Below are 12,798 nucleotides of genomic sequence, written 5' to 3' on the forward strand. Positions count from 1 at the left end.
AACCAGTGGTTTCGATCCGGTAAGGAACATCAAAATGGTCCCGAAGTTCAACGAGAAGAAAGTTTCGAAGTTCTTCGCAGCCTTCGAGAAAGTCGCTGCCTCTTTGGAGTGGCCAAGGGAGAATTGGGCCATCATGATACAGTCAGTCTTGACTGGGAAGGCCCAAATCGCCTACTCCACGTTATCCCTTGACGACTCCGGCGATTATGACAAGGTGAAGAAAGTGGTGCTCATGGCTTACCAGTTGGTACCTGAGGCTTACAGGCAAAAGTTTAGAAACCTGAAGAAGACCTCAGAGCACACTTTCACCGAATTCGCCACTATCAAGGAGCGACTTTTCCAGGAATGGTGTGCCTCTCGGAAGGTGGAGACCAAAGAAGACCTCGAGCAGCTCATACTGTTAGAGGACTTCAAGGACTGTCTGTCTGGAGACCTGAAGACGTACTTAGAGGAACAGCAGGTAGAGACCTTGAGTGCGGCAGCCACAATGGCTGAGGAATACATCCTGACGCATAGGCCTTCTGCTAAGTATGTCCCGAGGAATTACCAACGCCGGTTTGATAAACCTCATGACGGAGAAGAGACCGCCGTCCCACAAAGCGCTAAGAAGACGCCCCCAAGTAGCCCTAGAAGGACGAGTCCTAGCAGTCCGAAACACCGGAGTCCGAGGAGGAATGTGGTGTGCTGGACTTGTGGGCAGAAAGGACATGTAGCTGCTATGTGCCGAGGCAGAAGAGGTAGCGGCCCACGTAGGGAGGTGATGTTAATGAGCTGTGTAACACCACCAGCAGGAAGCCAGTCGACGACGACGCAGGAAGGACCAAGTTTGTTCGCCCCTCACACTTCAAGCGGGTATGTAACGAGTGATCATACTGGTAGATCAGTTGTAGTGCTCAGAGATAGTGGAGCAGTCCAGTCCCTGATCGTGAGAAGCTCGTTACCCGAGGGAGTAAGTGTGGACGGGAGACGACAGGTTGTCCTGGTTGGGTTTCCTAGGACGCAGTATATCGCCCCCTTAGTGCCAGTACATCTCGACTCGCCTTACTTCAGCGGCACATGTGCGTTGGCAGTAGTCGATACCCTCCCTGTAGCTGGGATTGACGTGGTACTAGCTAACGACTTGGTGACAGGTTGGAGCAACAATCATCCCAAGGTCGCGGACGAGTCAGCCAGAACAGCAAGGTCTGAGGTAACGGCAGGCAGTGGTAATATCCAGGTAAAAACAGACCCGGATTTAAACATGTTTAATTTGTCCTCTCACCTACAGATTGACGACAGAGTCTACAGCATTCTAGCAGAGTCTCCCAATTCTTCTCCCGATAAGGAACATGCGGTTAAGGTAGCAGAAGCAACTGAGCAAGAAGAGAGGTCTCGTGTGCAAGCACCCACGAATACCCCAGAGTCTGGAGCGAAGGCAGATATGTACTTGTGGTATGGCAAGATACCACGTTCATTGAACCGGCCAGAGATTCCCCAGACGTCAGAGGTATGTGAAGTATGTTCGAAAGGTCTAGTGCCCTCTTCGGTCCAAACCAGGCTAATGGTTATAGCCGGCTATGGACATTTCAAGCTCAGGAAACTTGTCCCTAAGTTAACCAAATGTTTCCTAGCGGTATTTTTTGTTCTCGTATGTGTTCTCAGTAAGGACCCGTGGACGACCCGACAGATGATGGCTCCCCGGAACATCGTGAAGAGATCCCAGGGTTTGGAGATTTGCACTGCGAGTGATGCAGTCAAAGGAGGGACCTGGAAGGTGATAGTAGATACAGGAGGTACGAGATATGATATTATGAGTGACTGTGTCCGACAGGTTGACACCCTCCGCGTGATTGCTGAGCCTAGATGCAGCGTTATGCGGAACGTTGGTCGACCGGACGGTGGCAGAGCAGACATCATCTACGGTGTACAAGCAGCTCTGTTGGAACTAGGTGTGGGCCTAGTAGGCGAGTGTGTAGTAAGTACTGACTTGCCCACTGTCGCTGTCACTCTATATGATCAGACCCCTGTATTCCAGGTTCCCGTCTCCCTGAAGGACCACTGGAACGGTACCAGAAATGCCGTTTGTAACCAGCCATCATCGGTGCCACGACACAGGGAAGTGTCGAGTCACCCCAGATCGTGTCGATACCAATCCTTACTCGAGAGATGTGAGAATATGCCCCTGCTTGACATCGCAGTGGAGATGTGGGAAGTTGCAAAAGGCAAGCCATTGCCTACCATCTTCAAGTTTCATCTGTGCCAGAGTTGCCCAGTAGAACAGTTCTGTGGACAAGACAGCCTCATCACTCCAATTCATAGTGTACGTGAGTCTGTGTGGAGTTGTATCCACGTACTAATTTGGTTTGTCTTTTCTTTTATAGAACCCCAAACCAAATTCCTTTTGGTGGGGAGGTGTTACGGACCCGAATCCAGCGTCCGAGCCTGGAGCAGTGACGACCACGCCATCTGTGGGTCAGCTCCCGAAACCCCCTCCAAATGGACGACGACACCTGGTGAGGACGAGGTGTACTGGCCACCAGGGCCAGTTTCCAGTCCTGTTCAGCTCACAACACAGCCGCTGCTGACCTCTAGTGAGGTGAAGCTCGGACAGTAACGCCATCTATGGAGTGAATAGGTGGGCGTTTGGGTCTGAGCCGGTAAGTGACATGCCCTAGTGTGTCTCTATTATTGATGACGTTGACCAGACCACACACTAGAAATTGAAGGGACGACGACGTTTCGGTCCGTCCTGGACCATTCTCAAGTCGATTCTCAATCGACTTGAGAATGGTCCAGGGCACTCAATTTCCACAATGTATGTGTGTGTGTGTGGGTGTGCGTGTGTGTGTGCGTGCGTGTGAGTAGAAGAGATAAAGAGCTGATTGAAGAATCCTTTCTCTATCACCGAAACAAAGGCGTCACTGAGTGCCGCAAGATGCGAGAATAGAGCCAGATAAAGCCAGGAGACACCTATATAAACAGCTGTACACACCTGCACGTCTCTCTCTCTTATCTCTCATATTCTCCCTCCCCCTCATCTCCACCCCTGTCCCCTCACCCCCTCCTCACTCACTGACACGACGAGGGGAAACACCATTATTCCCTAACCTCAAGAGCCACAGCTCTATGTTCTGTGTCACAGAGCGCCACAGCCTGTGACACAGAAAGTGACGGGAAGAGCGAGCAGACAAACATATAAACAGACAGGCTATCTGGCAGATTGCTTCACAGACCAGCAGACTGACAGACAGGTGAAGAGGCAGGCAGACAGCCTGGATAGGGGGGGGGAACAAAATACTAGGGAATTATATAGATATTTATTAAATTAAAATATGTATATTAGAAAAGTACCTTGGGGGACTATTACACTTAGCGCTTGAGCGGTCTCTGGCTCCATCACTACGCTTGAGCGGTCTCTGGCTCTATCACTACACTTGAGCGGTCTCTGGCTCCGTGTCTGCGCTTGAGCGGTCTCTGGCTCCATCACTACACTTGAGCGGTCTCTGGCTCCCTCACTACACTTGAGCGGTCTCTGGCTCCATCACTACACTTGAGCGGTCTCTGGCTCCATGACTGCGTGAACTCAAACAGAAGTCATTATTACCGGTAGGGCTCTTCACCTTGGCCAGGCACAACAGTGGTTCACGGGTGGAAAGTTGTGGGTGGGGCGTGGATAGAGGTGGATGAGGATGGAGTGTGGAAGGAGTGAGAGTATGGAAACAGGTGCACTTCCATCTCCATATATTAATATTAACTGCGGATTCCTCAGATGGCTCGCTTATATATATATATATATATATATATATATATATATATATATATATATATATATATATATATATATATATATATATGTATATATATAATATTAAATATGACCGAAAGATTAATAATTAAGATTAAGATTAATAATTCTAACACGAATTTTCTCGATCTTTCTTACGTTTCTTTTCACTATTGATGGTAATTCAAAAATCAATTCTCCAAAATTCATTTTTATTTTTAGTCTGACGCGACACTTGAGCGCGTTTCGTAAAACTTATTACATTTTCAAAGACTTTAATTTACACACACACACACAAGGTTCGGTCATATATCTACGTTAATTTTAACTCCAATAAAAAAAATTGACCTCATACATAATGAAATGGGTAACTATCATTTCATAAGAAAAAAAATTGAGAAAATATATTAATTCAGGAAAACTTGGCTTATTAGGCAAATCGGGCCTTGCATAGTAGGCTGAGAAGTGCGTTCTGGCTACTAGGTATGACATATATATATATATATATATATATATATATATATATATATATATATATATATATATATATATATATATATATATATATATATATATATATATATATATATTACTATATTTTGGTAGCAGTCTTTCCTGTAGACATATATTATTAAATATGACCGAAAAAGTAAGATTAATAATTCTAACACGAATTTTCTCAATCTTTCGTACATTTCTTTTCACTGTTGGTGGTAATTCAAGAAGAAGAATTTAAGAAGCTGCCCTTTCTAGATGTAGCAGTCATGGAAAAGAGCGGAGGTTTCCACACTGCAGTCTACACTAAGGAAACGATCATAGGAATGTGCCTAAATGCCAACAGCGACTGCCCAGACAGGTACAAGAGGAGTTTTGTTAACGCATATGTCGACCGTGCTCTCAGCCACAGCTCAGAATGGAAGCAAGTCGACGAAGAACTCTGTAGGGTAAGGCAGGTCCTAGTCAACAACGGCTTCTCCAATGGTTTCGTCGAAGACATCATAAGAAGGAAAGTGAAACGCCATGCAACCTCTGAAGAGACAACTAACACAACACCTATACCCCCTATTAAACTCTTTTACAGGAACTTCTTTTCCACAGCTCATAAAATGGAGGAAAGGGTCCTGAAAGACATTGTTAGTAGAAACGTTATCCCTACAGACAAAAATCAGAGGATACAACTGACGATTTACTATAAAACCAGAAAAACGGCCAGCCTACTCATGAAAAACTCTCCAGACACAAAACAGAACGCTTTAAAAGAGACTAACGTCGTCTATGCCTTCAAATGCCCTCTTGGGGACTGTAAGCTCCAAAAAACCCAGTATATAGGCAAGACAACAACATCTCTTTCTAGGCGTTTAACGATGCATAAGCAACAGGGCTCCATTAAGGAACATATAATCTCTTCCCACAACCAAACCATCGCCAGAGAAATCCTAGTAAACAACACAGAAATCATCGATAGATAGAGCGATAGCAGGCGGCTTGACGTTTGCGAGGCACTACACATCAAGAAGTCAACACCAGCAATCAACAGCCAATTATTGCACAACTATATTCTACCCACCTCAAGACTCCGCTCCAATATAGAAGCATCAAGAAATATGGACCAATAGGCTTTCTACAAACACTTCTATTCAATATCCATTGTTTCGTGTTCTGTCTTGTGTTGATGAAATTAATACCCTATTAATACCACTTCTTGTTCTGTCTTGTGTTGATGAAATTAATACCCTATTAATGCCAAATCTTGTTCTGTCTTGTGTTAATGCCACATCACCCCTTCCACCTCACTCAAATGTAGATATAAAATCGGAGATGCGTAAGTTCTATTCAGTTGTGTATTTGTGAACTAAAGTCTTTGAAAATGTAATAAGTTTTACGAAACGCGCTCCTGTCGCGTCAGACTAGAAATAAAAATGAATTTTGGAGAATTGATTTTTGATTTACCTCCAACAGTGAAAAGAAATGTACGAAAGATTGAGAAAATTCGTGTTAGAATTATTAATCTTACTTTTTCGGTCATATTTAATAATATATATATATATATATATATATATATATATATATATATATATATATATATATATATATATATATATATATATATATATATATATATATATATATATATATGTTGTACCTAGTAGCCAGAACGCACTTCTCAGCCTACTATGCAAGGCCCGATTTGCCTAATAAGCCAAGTTTTCATGAATTAATTGTTTTTCGACTACCTAACCTACCTAACCTAACCTAACCTAACTTTATCGGCTACCTAACCTAACCTAACCTAACCTATAAAGATAGGTTAGGTTAGGTTAGGTAGGGTTGGTTAGGTTCGGTCATATATCTACGTTAATTTTAACTCCAGTAAAAAAAAATGACCTCATACATAATCAAATGGGTAGCTTTATCATTTCATAAGAAAAAAATTAGAGAAAATATATTAATTCAGGAAAACTTGGCTTATTAGGCAAATCGGGCCTTGCATAGTAGGCTGACAAGTGCGTTCTGGCTACTCGGTACGACATATTGACCTTAGGAGTGTGTCATATTCTGTTAATTTTGGGCTGTCGAAGGAGGGAGCACACCTTAGGAAATAGGTCCTATGTTAAATGTTATATATATATATATATATATATATATATATATATATATATATATATATGTCGTACCTAGTAGCCAGAACTCACTTCTATGCCTACTATGCAAGGCCCGATTTGCCTAATAAGCCAAGTTTTCATGAATTAATTGTTTTTCGACTACCTAACCTACCTAACCTAACCTAACCTAACGTTTTCGGCTACCTAACCTAACCTAACCTATAAAGATAGGTTAGGTTAGGTTAGGTAGGGTTGGTTAGGTTCGGTCATATATCTACGTTAATTTTAACTCCAATAAAAAAAATTTACCTCATACATAATGAAATGGGTAGCTTTATCATTTCATAAGAAAAAAATTAGAGAAAATATATTAATTCAGGAAAATTTGGCGTATTAGGCAAATCGGGCCTTGCATAGTAGGCTGAGAAGTGCGTTCTGGCTACTAGGTACGACATATATATATATATATATATATATATATATATATATATATATATATATATATATAATGTCGTACCTAGTAGCCAGAACTCACTTCTCAGCCTACTATGCAAGGCCCGATTTGCCTAATAAGCCAAGTTTTCCTGAATTAATATATTTTCTCTACTTTTTTTCTTATGAAATGATAAAGCTACCCATTTCATTATGTATGAGGTCAATTTTTTTTATTTGAGTTAAAATTAACGTAGATATATGACCGAACCTAACCAACCCTACCTAACCTAACCTAACCTATCTTTATAGGTTAGGTTAGGTAAGGTAGCCGAAAAAGTTAGGTTAGGTTAGGTTGTCGAAAAACAATTAATTCATGAAAACTTGGCTTATTAGGCAAATCGGGCCTTGCATAGTAGGCTGAGAAGTGCGTTCTGGCTACTAGGTACGACATATATATATATATATATATATATATATATATATATATATATATATATATATATATATATATATATTTATATATATATATTTATATATATATATATATATATATATATATATATATATATATATATATATATATATATATATATATATATATATATATATATATATATATGTCGTACCTAGTAGCCAAAACGCACTTCTCAGCCTACTATACAAGGCCCGATTTGCCTAATAAGGCAAGTTTTCATGAATTAATATATTTTCTCTAATATTTTTCTTATGAAATGATAAAGCTACCCATTTCATTATGTATGAAGTAATTTTTTTTTATTGGAGTTAAAATTAACGTAGATATATGACCGAACCTAACCAACCCTACCTAACCTAACCTAACCTATCTTTATAGGTTAGGTTAGGTTAGGTAGCCGAAAATATTAGGTTAGGTTAAGTAGGTTAGGTTGTCGAAAAACAATTAATTCATGAAAACTTGGCTTATTAGGCAAATCGGGCCTTGCATAGTAGGCTGAGAAGTGCGTTCTGGCTACTAGGTACGACATATATATATATATATATATATATATGTCGTACCTAGTAGCCAGAACGCACTTCTCAGCCTACTATGCAAGGCCCGATTTGCCTAATAAGCCAAGTTTTCATGAATTAATTGTTTTTCGACTACCTAACCTACCTAACCTAACCTAACCTAACTTTTCCGGGTACCTAACCTAACCTAACCTATAAAGATTGGTTAGGTTAGGTTAGGTAGGGTTGGTTAGGTTCGGTCATATATCTACATTAATTTTAACTCCAATAAAAAAAATTTACCTCATACATAATGAAATGGGTAGCTTTATCATTTCATAAGAAAAAAATTAGAGAAAATATATTAATTCAGTAAAACTTGGCTTATTAGACAAATCGGGCCTTTCATAGTAGGCTGAGAAGTGCGTTCTGGCTACTAGGTACGACATATATATATATATATATATATATATGTCGTACCTAGTAGCCAAAACGCACTTCTCAGCCTACTATACAAGGCCTGATTTGCCTAATAAGGCAAGTTTTCATGAATTAATATATTTTCTCTAATATTTTTCTTATGAAATGATAAAGCTACCCATTTCATTATGTATGAAGTAATTTTTTTTTATTGGAGTTAAAATTAACGTAGATATATGACCGAACCTAACCAACCCTACCTAACCTAACCTAATCTACCTTTATAGGTTAGGTTAGGTTAGGTAGCTGAAAAACAATTAATTCATGAAAACTTGGCTTATTAGGGAAATCGGGCCTTGCATAGTAGGCTGAGAAGTGCGTTCTGGCTACTAGGTACGACATATATATATATATATATATATATATATATATATATATATATATATATATATATATATATATATATATATTATATATATATATATATATATATATATATATATATATATATATATATATATATATATATATGTCGTACCTAGTAGCCAGAACTCACTTCTCAGCCTACTATTCAAGGCCCGATTTGCCTAATAAGCCAAGTTTTCCTGAATTAATATATTTACTATAATTTTTTTCTTATGAAATGATAAAGCAACCCTTTTCTCTATGTATGAGGTCAATTTTTTTTTATTGGAGTTAAAATTAACGTAGATATATGACCGAACCTAACCAACCCTACCTAACCTAACCTAACCTATATTTATAGGTAAGGTTAGGTTAGGTAGCCAAAAAAAGCTAGGTTAGGTTAGGTTTGGTTGGTTAGGTAGACGAAAAAACATTAATTCATGAAAACTTGGCTTATTAGGCAAATCGGGCCTTGAATAGTAGGCTGAGAAGTGCGTTCTGGCTATTAGGTACGACATATATATATATATATATATATATATATATATATATATATGTCGTACCTAATAGCCAGAACGCACTTCTCAGCCTACTATTCAAGGCCCGATTTGCCTAATAAGCCAAGTTTTCATGAATTAATGTTTTTTCGTCTACCTAACCAACCAAACCTAACCTAACCTAGCTTTTTTTGGCTACCTAACCTAACCTTACCTATAAATATAGGTTAGGTTAGGTTAGGTAGGGTTGGTTAGGTTCGGTCATATATCTACGTTAATTTTAACTCCAATAAAAAAAAATTGACCTCATACATAGAGAAAAGGGTTGCTTTATCATTTCATAAGAAAAAAATTATAGTAAATATATTAATTCAGGAAAACTTGGCTTATTAGGCAAATCGGGCCTTGAATAGTAGGCTGAGAAGTGAGTTCTGGCTACTAGGTACGACATATATATATATATATATATATATATATATATATATATATATATATATATATATATATATATGTCGTACCTAGTAGCCAGAACTCACTTTTTGGCCTACTATTCAAGGCCCGATTTGCCTAATAAGCCAAGTTTTCATGAATTAATTGTTTTTCGACTACCTAACCTACCTAACCTAACCTAACCTAACTTTTTCGGCTACCTACCCAAACCTAACCTATAAAGATAGGTTAGGTTAGGTTAGGTAGGGTTGGTTAGGTTCGGTCATATATCTACGTTAATTTTAACTCCAATAAAAAAAAATTGACCTCATACATAATGAAATGGGTAGCTTTATCATTTCATAAGAAAAAAATTAGAAAAAATATATTAATTCAGGAAAACTTGGCTTATTAGGCAAATCGGGCCTTGAATAGTAGGCCAAAAAGTGAGTTCTGGCTACTAGGTACGACATATATATATATATATATATATATATATATATATATATATAGATAGATAGATAGATATATATATGTTTCATTGAATATGACCGCATATTCTGTATTTATTATTTTCTGGTTTAGGGCTTCTATCCCTCTAACTATTTTCTTAGCATCAGGGCTTAGTTGGAATAGGAGTTCTCCAAAACTAATTTTCGTACTTTTAAGGTGAAAAAAAGAAGTGATTTACTATAGAGTGTATTACACTTATTTATACAGTTTGCACAACGTTTTGAACCTCCATGGTTCATTCTCAAGTGAACAGATCTTACAATGCTGGTTGATTTTATACCCGCACTGGGTCAGGTGATAATACAATAAAGGTGAAAATATGGGGGGATACATAAGGGATAAATGTGAGGTGAAACATAGAGGTAACTGCAGAAGGCGTATTGGCCCATACGAGGCAGCTCCTATCTAAACACAAAGATTAATCCAGTGTAATTGTCCTGTTATGTTGGACATTGTCTTCTGTGTTGGCATCGTTATGTTCTGGTCTTGTCCTTACTCTCATGGTGGGTAGAGTAAATAGTTCCGTGATTTGGGTGTTCATGGTAGGTTGTTCTATTCTTATGTGAATTGCCTCAAGAATTTGTAATCTTCTTGCATCTTGGGTTTTGTCTATTATGCAGGTATTCTTTTTCAACATTTCTCTTGTTAGAGTGATGTCATGGGCTTGTGTCATGTGATTCCTAGGGGCACCGGATTGAAGATGGCATGTCAAACGCCTCGTCAGCTTGGTCGACGTCATACCTATGTACTTAGATTGAAGGTTACATCCTTCATGGGGGCAAGTGTACATGTATACAACGCTTGACTGCTGTAGAGGGTTCTCCGTCGGCTTCGGGCTGTTTTTGATAAGGAGTTCGGAAGTCTTCTTGGTTTTGTAGAATATTATCAGGTTTATGTTTTGGTTAGGAGTAGTGTTTTTTACTCCTTTACGGATTATTTCTTTCATTATTCTTTCCTCTTTTATATGTTCACTGTGCATGGTTGATTTGTAATATAATTTTATTGGAGGTGTTGTGGTTTCTGTTCTAGGTTCTGGATTATACCAACGGTCCAAGTGTCTTCTTATCGCAGCGTTTATTTCCGCGTTGCTATATCCATTTATTTATTTCGCGTTTATTTCCGCGTTGGATATAGCAACGCGGAAATAAACGCTGCTATAAGAAGACACTTGGACCGTTGGTATAATCCAGAACCTAGAACAGAAACCACAACACCTCCAATAAAATTGCAGTAGGGGGTGGTGGCTTCCGCTGCCGGAGATGGTGTGGACTCTGGTGCTGGGTGTGGCCTGGTGGTGACGTTACGGAAGGATGCGCGCCGTCCGAGTTCCCTGCTGTAGTCTGGTGGTTTGCCCGGGGCCGCGGGTACCCCTGTGGTGCAGGTGCGCATTGGGGCCCTGGGGGACGTGTTGCCGGCGTCTGTGATGCCGCCGGGTCACTGGTCAGCGATTGCCGAGTTACTGCTGTCTGACGGACTGGAGTACTTTCATGGTGGGCAAGTTCCCTTCCTGTGGGGGCGAGTAGCGACTTCTCGCCTCATGAGTACTACCATCTGGGTCCCCTGTTTGCAGGTGTTTGTTGCCCAGGTTACGGATGTTATGGCGTCCCCGGTGGGTGGACGGGACCCTTTGCAATGGGTGTTCTGGGAGGCGTTCAATGTCTGGTTCCCTCGGGCCAGGTTCCCGGGCAAGTATGTGCTCTGATTTCCTGTGTATTTGCTCTATGACATGCTATGTGCCCTTCTGGCTGTTTGTTTGCCCTGTTATATTATGTGCTTCTGCCTCTCCCTTTGTGCCTTTCTTTGCCGTGTGGCATATTAGTTTCTAGTGCTTGGCGTCACTCGTTTCGCGTTTTGGCTTGGCGTTTCGCCTTTCCTGGCTTCGCAATTCACCCTTCACGGGTACGCCGGGGCGCATCCGATCCCACGAGTAGTGAAAAGTGCGACTAGAACCGCGCGCACCAGCTGTCAGGTGGCTCTATTAGAGCCAGCTGTCCATGTGGGTCAAAGGTATGTGGCCACATAGGGTTGTAGAGGAATTTTCCCGGATGTTGGGGCGTGTCGGACGCGTGTGAGCGTCCGGTGTTTGGTATGCGGTCAGGAAAGATGGGGGGGTCATGTTGTGTGGGGGTAGGAGAGTGTGTACGGCTATGTGGTATGTGGTATAGTATGGAATATGAGAATATGAGGATAATAGTAGTTGAATATGTATGTTTGTTTACCGTAGAGTTAATCCTGTGTGTAGATAATAGTTTGTTTAAAGATGAGAGTATGTATTGCTATGTAGAGGTTGTGTGTCGGTGTGAGGGGTCCCAACATATGTTGTTGGGGTGGGTTGGAGGTGAGTGAGGGGTGAGGGGAGCTTCCCCTCGGCGGGAGAGTGTTTAGGGTCATTGTGGTTAAAAGCGAGGGTGGAAATGGGTTTGAGGTTTTTGACAGCCATTATTATTCTTCGAGGTAAGCAGGTGTGTTTGGTGACAGTCCATGAGGAGAATAGTTGCGCCATAAATGGCAGGAAGTGTTAGGAGGGTAGGAGAGAGAGAGAGAGCAGAGTCTCTTAAGACGTAGCAGTTGGTTGAGAAGGTTTGTTTTATGTAACAATGCACGGGTGCTGTATAGGTGACAGACTGGGTTGTGTTGGGAGCCGCACCAGGGGTGGATGTGGTCCATTAGCCTTAATCGTTTGTCAAAGTCTTCAGAGGGTCTGGGAGATGTTCACTCCAGCAGGGCTCTCCCATCACTGCGGATTCGTTAAGGAGGGGCGTTG

Source organism: Procambarus clarkii, chromosome 6, assembly GCF_040958095.1.
Source record: "Procambarus clarkii isolate CNS0578487 chromosome 6, FALCON_Pclarkii_2.0, whole genome shotgun sequence".
Taxonomy (NCBI): Eukaryota; Metazoa; Arthropoda; class Malacostraca; order Decapoda; family Cambaridae; genus Procambarus; species Procambarus clarkii.